The sequence below is a fragment of the Gossypium arboreum genome, chromosome 13 (genome assembly GCF_025698485.1).
Source record: "Gossypium arboreum isolate Shixiya-1 chromosome 13, ASM2569848v2, whole genome shotgun sequence".
Taxonomy (NCBI): domain Eukaryota; kingdom Viridiplantae; phylum Streptophyta; class Magnoliopsida; order Malvales; family Malvaceae; genus Gossypium; species Gossypium arboreum.
In genome coordinates, this window is record NC_069082.1 from 108,507,600 (window position 1) to 108,521,570 (window position 13,971).

A 13,971-nucleotide genomic window follows, 5' to 3' on the forward strand; every position below is an offset into this window, starting at 1 on the left:
GAAGGTCTTCATTGAGTTCATTAAAGAGTCCCTTCAACCAAATAGATTCTTTACAATCCTCAGTAATTGCCATGTACTCAGCTTCAGTGGTAGATAAAGCGTCTGTAGTTTGTAAAGTGGCTTTCCAACTGATTTCACAACCTTTGATTGTAAAGACATAAGTTGTGAGAGATCTTCTTCTATCAAGGTCTCCAGCAAAATCAGCACCAACATACCTAATGACTCCATCTGTAGTTCTTCCAAATTGTAAGCAGACATCAGTAGTACCTATTAGTATCTTAAAATTCATTGAAATACTTTTCACTGTTCTTTACCAGGATTCGCCATGTATCTGCTAACTGCACTGACTGCATATGATAAATCTGGATGTGAACAAACCACAGTTTACATGAGAGATCCAACTGCACTAGAGTATAGAACATGTGACATGTACTCAATCTCATAATCTGATTGTAGAGAGAAAGCCGAAGAAAGTCTGAAATGGGTTGCTAAAGAAGTACCAACAGGCTTAGCACTCTGCATATTGAACCTGGAAAGAACTTTCTCAATGTATCCCTTCTGACTTAGGTACAATTTACTTGCTTTTCTATCTCTGAGAATCTCCATACCAAGTATCTTCTTTGCTGATACATGATATTCATGTCAGGTTTTAAATATTTATAATGAATCATTCTTGAAACTAACTATTATCATGATGAAGGCAAGTGTACCTATCGAACAGTAGTATAATTTTAACAAGACTGGATTGTCGAACCCAAAGGAACTACAAGTACTAGTAATGACTGTCTTTTTATTATCTAGCCTAAAAATAATGGGGTTTGTTTTAACTAACTAATTAACTAAACTAAGAATTCACAGAAAATAGGATTGGGGAATTACTTTTGGAAAAATGATTGAATTAAGACAATACCTAAGGAGAAATCCACCTAGACTTCACTTGTTATTTGACTCTGAATCAGACGATTTATTCATTTGACTTGATCCGTAGAAATCCCTAAGATATATTATTATCCCTCTTGAGACTAACAACGTCTAACCCTAGGTTGAATAATTGAAATCTCTTTCTGATTAACTCCCTAGGGTTGCATTAACTCGATCTATGATCCCCTTATTAGGTTTCACCCTAATCCGACAAAATCTTGTCACCCTATCTCTAGGCGCGCAATCAACTCCGCTTAATTATGACAAATGTACTCTTAGACAGGGTCTATTCCTCCTCTGAATAAGAGCTTAACTTGAATCAATATCCTAGAATATCAAGACAAGAATTAAGAACACATAATTAAGAACAAGTCAAATATTTATCATACAATTCAAATAATAATAACAAGATCTGTCTTAGGTTTCATTCCGCTTAGGTATTTAGGGGTTTTAGTTTATAACTAAAAAGGTAAACATCTCAAAAGAATAATGAATACAAAACATAAGAAAAACCCAAAACTCCTGAAGGGAAATGAGGGGAGATCTTCAGTCTTGATGATGAATCCGGCTTCTGAGATGGATCAATCGGCTTTCCTTGAGTAGTTCCCTGCTTCCTTCCTCTCTGTTTCCTCTTTTCCTCCTCCTATAGGGTGTATTTATAGGCTTTAGAATGCTTAAGAACCCTCAAAATTGGCCTTTTTCGAATTGGACTCAATTTGGGCTCGTCAGGGACACGCCCGTGTGCGATTACTTCAGGCTATGGTCAAGCCTGTTAAATAGGCACGGGCGTGTGGTCCACCCGTGTGAGTCATGCTTCGATTCAGCCAAATTGACACGACCATGTGGTCTGCCCATGTGAGGAGGTCCAGGTCATGTTGATTTCGTACGTTGGCCTATTTTCTCCGTTTTTGGCTCGTTTCTCGTTCCTTTCACTCTCCTATGCTCACCTAAATGTAAAATATGAAATTAAGGCATTAGGAGCATCGAATTCACTAATTTTAAGGAAAAATCATCCATAAAATGTGCTAAGCATGGGATAGAAATATGTATAAATTACGGTTTATCAAATACCCCCACACTTAAGCATTTGCTTATCCTCAAGCAAAATCCTCAACTCATAATCAAAATAAATTCATCTCAACTTATAATTTCTATTGATAATATCTCAAAATAATCCAGGTAATCATACATTGAAAATTCAACTGAAAGAACATCAAAGTTTAAAACATTCCAAGTTGAGCATTTTATCATGAAAACATAGGTGTCTCCCCTCGTCTAAGTAATTACCTTTGATTCAAAATATCACAAAGTTTCACATCCTTACTAAAGATACACTCAAATCACTCGAGGTGTTTAAGGACAATAAATGAAGCACTCAATAGTCAATAATGAAAAGTCATTACCATAGGCTTGCATGAAAATCAAATCTCCACCACTATAAATTGAGATGAAACATCAATCAAAAGGTCTTTAGAGGGTTGTAATGTGGCTTTGGTTAGAGGGTGTGGTCACAAACTGAAAGAAAGGGTTAGAATCGAGATGGAACTGAAAAATTGCCTAACTAGAAAAATGACTAGTCATCAATTGCGTACAACAGAGCTTTTTATCAGAATATGGAATTTAACTTCTTTAGCTCAGAAGATCAGTACTACTAATATGTATACATGTATTTATTTATTTATTTATTTTAAGAACAAGTCAAATTACAAAATAGAATAAAACATAGCTAAGCAACTATTCCAACTCAAATCTCAAAAAAAATAGGGATCAAATTAATTTAGGGGATTTCAACAATAATGAGTTATGGGTTAATATTGAGGGTAAATCAATGAATGGGTTGTTAGGCTCAAGGGGGTTCACTAAGGGTTAATTGTGAAGGTAGGCTTTTATGAAGTGAGTGGGTTAAACCTAAGTGCCTTTAACATTTTGACATATCAAATCAAATGGTGTGGTCTTGGCATGCATAATCAAGCAAGTTCTAGAATAACAATTCAATACTGACGCACTCATAACAATAATAAAAGTGAGCATGAAAGAATTAATAGATGCTCTTGAAGGCTCAAATCTCACAAAAAAAAATTATGGCTTTTTGATGTTTAAACTTGTAGATTTCAATTCAAGATAATATCTAAACTTGGGGGAACAACCTAAAAGTTTTTAATTCTTCAAAAATCAAATTATCATGCTTGATTCCCTAATGTCTTAAAGTTTAAACAATCAATGCATAAATACTTATGTTTTAATTCAAAATATATCAATAAACATTATAGACTAATTGGAATTCATTCTAATAATGATATGAGAAGATCACATGAGAATAAAACCAAAATTCAGGGATTTTTCTGATATAAAAGACCCCCCACACTTAAGATGTACATTTCCCTCAATGTACAAAGATAGATATTTGAAAAAGAAAGATATATGATCATAAGATAGGGAGAGAAGTAAAACTTCTTGAATGATGAATGAATTCCTTGAATTGGTGTTTTAGAGAATAATCAGCGTGAGAGTGGAGGAGGATACTCCAGTGGTGGTAGAGGTTCATTAGTCCATAAGTCCTGCGCCAAAAGAATATTATATCTGGTGGTAGCTATAGTAGTGGTCGAGCAGGACATGACAGTCGTGGAGAACCTTTCCCGTTGGAGTTTTTAGTTCATATTTGATGATGAGCTTAGGAGCTCTTTATGACTGTGATAAAACCAGGAACTCTTTAAGAGGTATACTGAAGCATAATTACTTGTAGTGAAATAGCCGAAGAATAAAATTGTAAAAACTTAGGATAAAATAGTATTAAAAGGGAATAATTAAATAAAAAATAATTTCAAAATATAGAGATAAAAATAAAATAAAATAAAAAATAGGTGTTTATAGAGAAATTGGGGCACACGACTATGGGGCATGCCAGTGTACTCTAATCTCAGCCCGTGCGTTTCGTAGTTTTTGAAATTAGGTACATTGGTGTAGACGGCCATGTTGCACGGCTGTGTCAATCTCCGTTTGCTTCTCCCACGCTCGTGTATGCAGGCGCACGCCTGTGTTAAATTGACAGGTTCACCCATGGTTTCAAAACACGGACGTGTTGCCCACTTGTGTTATTTTGGCAGTTTCGCCACGGCCATGTCGCATGGCCGTGGCTACTTATCACATCCCGTGTTGGGGAAGAAATTTTTGCCTTGTTTTCACACGGCTGTATCGCATGGTCGTGTTGCATCCCGTGGTATGTGAACGACCTACAGCATGCCCGTGTGCCTGGCCGTGTGGTTCTAAAAAGCCTGTGTTCAATGATTTGGTTAGTATGTTAGATTTTAAAACTAAAATTTAAAGAAAGTAATATTGTTAGTGCTCGGGTTGCCCCCCCGAAAAGCACTTATTTAAAGTCTAAGCTAGACTTTACCGTGTGAGTATACTTAAGGAGATTCGTGGAGCCGTAGCTCCTCCCTGTCATCTTTAAATTTCTCACCGTTGTAAGGTTTGAGGTGATGTCCATTCACTGAAAGTACCTTGCGATGGGTGACTTATGTCTACGGTGCCGTATGGGAAAATTGTTTTGACTACGAACGGACCTGACCATCGTGATTTAAGCTTCCCATGGAACAATTTGAGTCTCGAGTTATATAATAGTACAAGATCTCCAACTTTAAATTGTTTATTTTTTTTAACCGAGCATCATGGCGTCATTTCATTGCTTCCTTGTATAGTCTTGAATTTTCATATGCATAGGTTCGCCATTCGTCTAACTCGTTTAACTGCATCAACCTGTTTTCACCTGCAAGTTTGAGATCAAAGTTTAGAAATTTTATAGCCCAGAATGTTTTGTGTTCTAACTCAAATGGTAGATGACAACTTTTTCCATAAACGAGTTTGTATGTTGATGTTCTTATGGGGGTTTTAAAAGCAGTTTTATAAGCCCATAATGCGTCATCTACTTTCATGGCCCAATCTTTCCTATTTAATCCTACCGTCTTTTCTAGGATACGTTTAAGTTCTTGATTTGCGACTTCGACTTGGCCACTAGTTTGAGGGTGGTAAGGGGTAGCTGTTCGGTGGTAAACTCTATATTTCTTGAGGGTCTTTTCAAATTGGGCATTACAGAAATGAGTCCCCCTATCGCTGATGATTAATCTAGGTGTTCCAAATCGAGAGAAAAGTTTTTTAAGGAAACGTACCACTACTCTAGCTTCATTTGTAGGCAGAGCTTGGGCTTCAACCCATTTAGACATATAATCGACAGCTACTAAGATGTATTTATTCCCAAATGAACTAGGGAATGGACCCATGAAGTCGATACCCTAAACATCAAATATTTCACATGAAAGCATATATGTCTGAGTCATTTCATCACAGTTAGAGATATTACCTGTCCTTTGGCATTTGTCACAAGAAATAACCTACCTGTTGGCATCTTTGAATAAGGTGGGCCAATAAAAACCTGATTCAAGTATTTTATGTACGGTCTTATTTCCACCGTAATGTCTTCCAGCTAGTCCTGAGTGGCAATGTTCCAAGATTTTTAATGCTTCTGTTCTTGTAACGCATCGCCGAATGACTTGATCTGTACATATACATCAGTAAAGAATCGTTTCTTTCGCTGATGTGTCAACCCTTTTGGGATAACATTAGCGGCTAAAAAATTTGTGATGTCTGTAAACCAAGGTACCTCTGAGTCAGAAATAGCAAAAAATTTTTCTTCAGGGAATGGATCATTTATTTCCACTTCATCTAGCTCTTTAGTACTTAAATTTTCAAGCCTGGATAAATGATCAGTTGCGAGATTTTCTGCTTCTTTCTTATCTAGTCGAATTCCTGCAATAACAAAATCCATCGAATGAGTCAAGGTTTTGCATCAGTCTTAGTTAACAGGTAACGAACGGCAAAATGGTCAGTATAAACGACAACTTTAGACAATATTAGATATGGCCTAAATTTATCGAATGCAAAATTCACAGCTAAAAATTCTTTCTCCGTGGTGGTGTAGTTCTCCTGTGCGGCTGTCAAAGTTTTGCTGGCATAATAAATAGGTTGAAAGTGCTTGTCCCTTCGCTGTCCCAAAACTGCACCTACTGCAAAGTCACTCACATCACACATTAGTTGAAAAGGTAAATTCCAATCAGGTGCTATTATAATTGGAGTATTAATCAATTTATCCTTTAGAGTATTAAATGTTTCTAAACATTCCTGATCAAAATTAAAAAAGCATATCTTTTTCTAGTAATTTGGTCAAAGGCTTAGCTATTTTAGAAAAATCTTTAATAAATCTTCTATAAAACCCAACATGTCCTAAAAAACTTCTAATAGCCTTAACCGAACTAGGAGGAGGTAATTTTTCAATGATTTCGACTTTAGATTTATCAACCTCAATCCCTTTACTAGAAATTTTATATCCTAACACAATACCTTCTTGAACCATAAAGTGACATTTTTCCCAGTTAAATACAGGGTTCGTTTCCTCACATCTTATTAGAACTCGTTTTAAATTTTTAAGGCAAAGATGGAAAGAGTTACCGAATACCGAGAAATCATCCATAAATACCTCCATGATATCTTCTATGAGTTCGTCAAAGATGGCCATCATGCAGCGCTGGAACATAGCAGGAGCATTACATAATCCAAAGGACATTCTTTGATAAGAAAATGTACCGTATGAACATGTGAATGTCATTTTTTTCCTAATCTTCAGAGGCTATTGGGATTTGAAAATAGCCAGATAGTCCATCTAAGAAGCAGTAGTACATGTGCCCTGATAGTTTTTCCAACATTTGGTCAATGAATAGCAAGGAGAAGTGATATTTTCTCGTGGCATCATTGAGCTTCCTATAGTCAATGCAAACCCTCCAACCTGTGATCGTCCTAGTTGAAATTAGTTCGTTCTTTTCATTGGCTACCACATTCATGCCTCCTTTCTTAGGAACAACCTGCACTGGACTTACCCAAGAACTGTCAGAAATAGGATAAATAATTCCAGCATCTAGAAGTTTAATTAATTCGGCTTTAACAATTTCCTTCATGTTGGGGTTCAGTCATCTTTGAGCTTGCACACATGGTTTATATTCATCTTCCATTCAAATTTTGTGGGTGCAAAAAGAAGGGTTGATCCCTTTAATGTTGAAAATTTTCCAAGCTATGGCCTTTTTATGTTTTTTTAATACTTGGATTAATTCCTCTTTCTCCTTGGGTTGCAAGTTAGACGCAATAATAACTGGTAAAGTAGAATTATTTCCAAGGAATGCGTATTTCAAATGATTTGGTAATTGTTTGAGTTCCAGTTTAGGAGGTTCTTCAATAGAGGGTTTTTGTAACACCCCAAACCCGGCCCAGACGTTGTGGCCAAATCTGACGTGCCACATTGGAGTTAAAAATCCGTGTTTTGTTTTAGTGTTTTAAAAGCCATATATTTTGCTGAGTTAACCAAGTGTATGGAAGCTAGGCACCAGGTAGGTATCCGAGGCAGAGGAGGTGAGCCATGAAGGCTGCTTAAGTACCAAGCTCTTTAGTTGGATCCAATCCTAGACATGCCCACAACCATAGCCACACTTAGTTATACTGAGTTTAAATTTGTTTAGTGGACGTCTTTGATAAATCAATTAATCGTGGAGTTAGAGATATTTTAAAAACAATTATCGTTTTGAAAACACGTCCTAAGTCTAGCCCATTTGAATAATTATTAACCAATTTTAAAGTTATTAAAATTAAAATAATCCCGAAAAGAAATAAAAGAAAAGTTAAAATTGGCCTTATTACAACCCAAAATAAATAATAATTAAAGGAAATTAAATGAAAACCAACACTTATTTAAAAGCCCAAAGACGATCACCGCCACTTTGAATCCTCTCCGCCCAAGTCCCCACATCAAGGCTCACTGCAAGGTTAAGGAAAGGGTGAGTTTGGAAACTCAGTGTGCAACAAGCCCCTTCGAGCCCAAAACAATAGCGACTGTTGGGTCTAAGCCCAAAACCAATCTCAAACATGTCTTGGACCATAGCCCTTTTCATATTTCATAATTCATAACACTGGGTCAAGCCTTTTCATATTTCATATTCTTGGGCAAGCCTTTATCAGAACGCTAGGCCCAAAGGCCCATTTTATAACACATGTAATGTCAATGGAAGAATGCAACCCATTTGGGAGACTACTCAACCCACCTTCCGCTACTCTCCACCCGTACCAACCAAGACACCATGTGGGGATTAACTCGACCCACCCCGCCATAACTCTCTATTGGCAGCATAGCTGCTGCTTTATCATATAACTGGAGGCCTAGCCTCTTTTAATAACTGGGGCAAAGCCCTTTTTTAATAACTGGGGCATAAGCCCTTTAATAACCGGGGCATAAGCCCTTTTAATAACTGGGGCATAAGCCCTTTTGCACTTCCTCCATCCATATAAAACCCAACCCAATGCATTCATAAATACATCATGTGCATGTCATTCATATCATGTGCATATCATACATGTCATGTGCATATCATACATACCATGTTTATCAAAATCCCATGCATTAAATTCATGTATAAACCCTAGGGGTATAATGGTCATTTTTACCTAGGGGCAAAACGGTCATTTTCATATTATAAGGGTAATCTTGTAATTTTACCAAAAATTAGGGTTTCCATGTTCATTAATGGTTACAAACAATTCATGGGCGCAAACAGTGATTCTGGCCCATTTTTAGCGAAAATGAGTTATTGGGCCCAAAAACCCCTAATGGGCCCTACTTAGCCGATTCTGTCATCTAGGCCCATTTAGCCTATATTCCATAACGGTTTTAACAGTCTTATCATGCAATTTAACAGATTTCCCATTTTCTACCAAATTTACCCAAATGGGCCCGAAAGCCTATTGGTCCCTAATTCAGCCCCTCGAGGCCCAACCTACCTGTGAACGCCAAAATCACGTCCTTACCGTTTCCATTGTTCCCAATCATCATCTCATCGATTCTAACTAACTAGTGAGCGTTCGCTTGCTCACAAATCCTCGAAATGCCGAATTTGAGATTTGATTTTTCGACATTTTATCGCTTTAAGCTATGAAAAAGGGTTCGTTACACACCTGTTTTGCGATATTCTTGACGAGATCTCCTATGCGATTTCTCCTATAATCAGCCACTTATAGATTAGACCATGTTAATATTAAACCAAATCGAAAACTTCCTATTATCATCACTTACACATTCGGCCACTATCCATAATGGCCTTAGGAATCTTACCTTTGTCGCGATTGATGACTAGGTCTAGCCACTCCGGTGATCCAAGCTACTCCAAGTCGACACTACACCTTGCTGCTCCTCCACTAAATAAACCACAAAAATATTAAAAGAAGACCCCATAAGTCTATACCCATATTCGGCCATCTCCCTAAATTTGGGGTTTCGGCTTTTGGCCAAAGTTACACTAGGAATTGTTTAGAGTTTGAACACTTACCACAGTCTTTCTCCTCTTGAATCCGAATGCCTAAAAGGTAAAGGAATCGAACTCCAACTATTGAAAAGGAAAGAAAAGGTTGCTGGTCACAAAGAATCGGCACCCCCTATCTTCACTGATTTCGGTTTTTTGCGGCACTTCGGCAGAAATAGAGATAAGGGAAGGAAATAATAAATGAGTGGAGGAAAATAATGGGCTGTTTTTGAAAAAAGAAACGGGAGAAAAGATGAGAGGGAAGATGGTAGATTCGGCTAGGGAAGAAAATAAGAAGAGAAAACTAAGACAGAAGAGAAAACGGCACAGCTAAGACCCTAATGCCGAAATTACTAACCTAATACCCTCCTGCCGAATTCCCCTCTCTAACCCCTTCCAAACGGCTAAGCTCTATCCTTCTCTCAAATCCCTAAAATCTCTCCCCTTATCCCTCCTTAATTTATTCATTTGACTTGATCCAACTCTCCTCTTACAGAATCCACTTAGGTTCCAACACTTACCATTCCTGTACATAAAAATAAATACTCTTATTTGCCAACACAGGGAATCGAACCCAGGTCCTCCTCTATGCTCTACACGCCACCTTTTTAGGAGCTTAGTGGCGTCACCCTTGCCACTTCACCAAAGCTCTTTTTTTTGTGATACATTTTACCCACAACTTAATATAAGGGCACCTAGCCAGAACCCCTAACTCCTAAGTCCAAAATTTAAAAATTCTACCGGGTTTTGGCCAACTCATGGGCCTTCCATAAGCCCATTTACATACCCAAATTATGAATTCCATCATCACATACCAAATTTTATAAATTTACTTAAAATATCAAGAATCGCGAAAAACCCGAAAATCAGGATGTTACAGTTTTTGCTTAAAATCATCATTCCCTTTAATGTCCTCATATTCTGCTTGTCTTTGGAAAGATTCATTGAAGTTCAGTTTAGCTTTTATTTTACTTGTCTCGAGATCATCGTCATCTATCTCCTCTCCTTGGGCATGGCACAGTTCCAACGTGTCCTTATGTATGATTGCCTGAAAAGAGTCTTGAGCAGCATGATCGATAGAGTCAATAAAATAACATGAGTCATCCTGTTCCCTAGAAAATCTCATAGCGTCATAAATTTTAAAAATGATTTCTTCGTCACCTACTCTAAGTTCCATTTTACCATCACCCACATCAATAACAGCCCTAGCAATGACTAAAAATGGATGCCCTAAGATTAAAGGCACTTTAACATCTTTGTCCATATCAAGCACAACGAAGTCAACAGGGAGTATAAATTTTTCTAGTTTTACAAGTATATCCTCTATAATACCCTTAGGATATTTAACAGATCTATCAGCTAGTTGAATACTCATCCTAGTGGGGTTAGGTTCCCCAAGACCAAGTTGTTTAAACATTTTATATGGCATCAAATTAATGCTAGCACCTAAATCAGCTAGTGCCTTATCAATGTTAAAACTACCAATTAAGCAGGGTATAGTAAAACTTCCTGGATCTTTTAGTTTGGAGGAGTATAGCCGAGCATTCCTCATTAAGTTCCACTATAGATAAGTATTCAAACTTCATTTTGTTTTTTAGGAGTTCCTTTAAAAGTTTTTTGTATGTAGGCATCTGTGATATAGCTTTAACAAAAGGTAAGTTAATATGTAGTTGTTTAAAAAGTTCAAGGAATTTACCAAATTGTGCATCCATGCGGTCTTTCTTCAACTTTTCTGGGTATGGAATTGGTGGTTTATATTCCTTCGGCATTGGATTGTCATTGCTTTTGGGTTTTACCTCCTCTCCTTTGCTTCTGTCAACTTCTTATTGTGGCTTCTTTTCCGATTCAGCTAAACTTTCCCACTCCTTATTGTAACTGCTTTCACATGTGCTTCTGGATTGGGTTCGGTGTTACTAGGTAGATTTTCTAGTGCTCTTTCTGAAATCATCTTAGCCAGCTGTCCAATTTGAGTTTCGAGCCCTTGGATAGATGCTTGTTAATTTTTGAGTACTGTCTCGATATTCTGAAAACGAGTCTCTGGCACCGAGATGAATTTGGTTAGCATCTCCTCAAGGTTCATCTTTTTCTCCTACTGATATGGTGGTTGCTGAAAGCCTGGAGGAGGTGGTGGTTGCTGATTTCCATGATCGCCCCACGAGAAATTGGGATGGTTCCTCCAACCTGAATTATAAGTGTTACTATATGGGTTATTTTGGGATCTAGAGTTATTGTTACCCATATATTGGACTTGTTCCTCCTCGATGCTAGGGTTGAAGGGTTGATATTCTGTGTATGCTCCTCCTCCATTCGAATCGCACCTCATCACTGGATGTACCTGAATAGAACCACACGAACCATCAATGTTTTTATTTAAGAGTTCTACTTGGTTAGATAGCATAGTAACCGCGTCGAAGTTGAAAACACCGATTGCTTTTTTCGGCTTTGTTCTCATAACTTGCCTTAATGAAAAGGGAAACAACCGAAGGCGAATGGTGTCATCAGAAACGCAATTAATTTTAAAGGTATCGCAAAATTCTAGGAAATTTGCCAAGTAAGCGTTGGGTTCCTCGTCTTGCAAACCATCAAATTGAACAAACTATAGTATCATTTGAATTGTGTTAGGTTTCAGTTAAAAATTATTTGCAGCAATAACAGGTCTAACTATACTTGACTCAGTTCCTGTTAAATTAGGTTTAGCATAATCATACATAGTGTGCAGAGCAGGATTTTGATTAACAACAATTGTAGAAGGTAGCGGATTTTCTTGGTTTTCAGCCATCTCCTCGGTTGTGGCTTGAATATTGTCCTCTTGCTCGTTCTCTGTGTATCTTAAGCTTCGCCTTATTTCTCTTTGGTTTCTGCGAACTGTGTGATTGATCTCATTGTCAAAAAGTAATGGTCCTGACGGGTTTCTTCTAGTCATAAACTATAAGAAACTGCCAGAAAAAGGGAAAAAGAAGAATTAGTAATAAAAATTAGAATAAAATTTAAATTGCAGTAAAAGTAAATGGCTAAAGTAATAAAAATTGAGTGTTCCTAATATCTTAGTTCCCCGGCAATGGCGCAAAAAACTTGATACGTGATATTCGTGACAGGTTTTAAATATTTATAATGAATCGTTCTTGAAACTATTATCACGATGAAGGTAAGTGTACCTATCGAACAGTAGTATAGTTTTAGCAAGACCGGATTGTCGAACCTAAAAGAACTAAAAGTACTAGTAATGACTGTCTTTTTATTATCTAGCCTAAGAATAATAGGGTTTGTTTTAACTAACTAATTAACTAAACTAAGAATTCATAGAAAATAGAATTGGGGAATTACTTTTGGAAAAATGATTGAATTAAGACAATACCTAAGGAAAAATCCACCTAGACTTCACTTGTTATTTGACTCTGAATCGGATGATTTATTCATTTGACTTGATCCGTAGAAATCCCTAAGTTATATTATTATCCCTTTCGAGACTAGCAACGTCTAACCCTAGGTTGAATAATTGATATCTCTTTCTAATTAACTCTCTAGGGTTGCATTAACTCGATCTATGGATCCCCTTATTAGGTTTCACCCTAATCCGACAAAATCTTGTCACCCTATCTCTAGGCGCGCAATCAACTTTGCTTAATTATGACAAATGTACTATTAGACAGGGTCTATTCCTTCTCTGAATAAGAGCTTAACTTGAATCAATATCCTGGAATATCAAGACAATAATTAAGAACACATAATTAAGAACAAGTTAAATATTTATCATACAATTCAGATAATAATAACAAGATCTATCATAGGTTTCATTCCCCTTTGGTATTTAGGGCTTTTAATTCATAACTAAAAAGGTAAACATCTCAGAATAATAATGAATACAAAACATAAAGAAAAACCCAAAACTCCTGAAGGGAATGAATCCGGCTTCTGAGATGGATCAATCGACTTTCCTTGAGTAGTTTCCTGCTTCCTTCCTCTCTGTGTCCCATTTTCTTCCTCCTCTAGGGTTTATTTATAGGCTTTAGAATGCCTAAGAACCCTCAAAATTGCCTTCTCCGAATTGGAATCAATTTAGGCTCGACAGGGACACACCCGTGTGACACGCCTGTGTGCGATTACTTCAGGCCGTGGTCAAGCCTGTTAAATAGGCACAGGTGTGTGGTCCACCCGTGTGAGCCGTGCTTCGATTCTGCCAAATTGACACGGCCGTGTTTTCCCGTGTAAGGAGGTCCAAGTCGTGTTGATTTCGTACGTTGGGCCATTTTCTCCATTTTTGGCCTGTTTCTCGTTCCTTTCACTCTCCTATGCTCACCTAAGTATAAAATATGAAATTAAGCCATTAGGAGCATAGAATTCACCAATTTTAAGGAAAAATCATCCATAAAATGTGCTAAGCTTGGGATTGAAATATGTATAAATTACTGTTTATCATTTGCTGGTCTCAAATATTTGATCTCAAATTCTTCACTTAGTTGGGCTTTGACCTTTCTTATCTCTCCTTTATCTTTTGCTGCTATCAACAAGTCATCAACATAAAGAAGTAGATACACGACAGAACCATCACTGTTTTTCTTAAAGTAAACACAACTGTCAAAACTACTTCTTTTGAAATCGTGAGAAGTCATAAAGGAATTAAACCTCTTGCACCACTATTTTGGTGATTGTTTCAAATCGT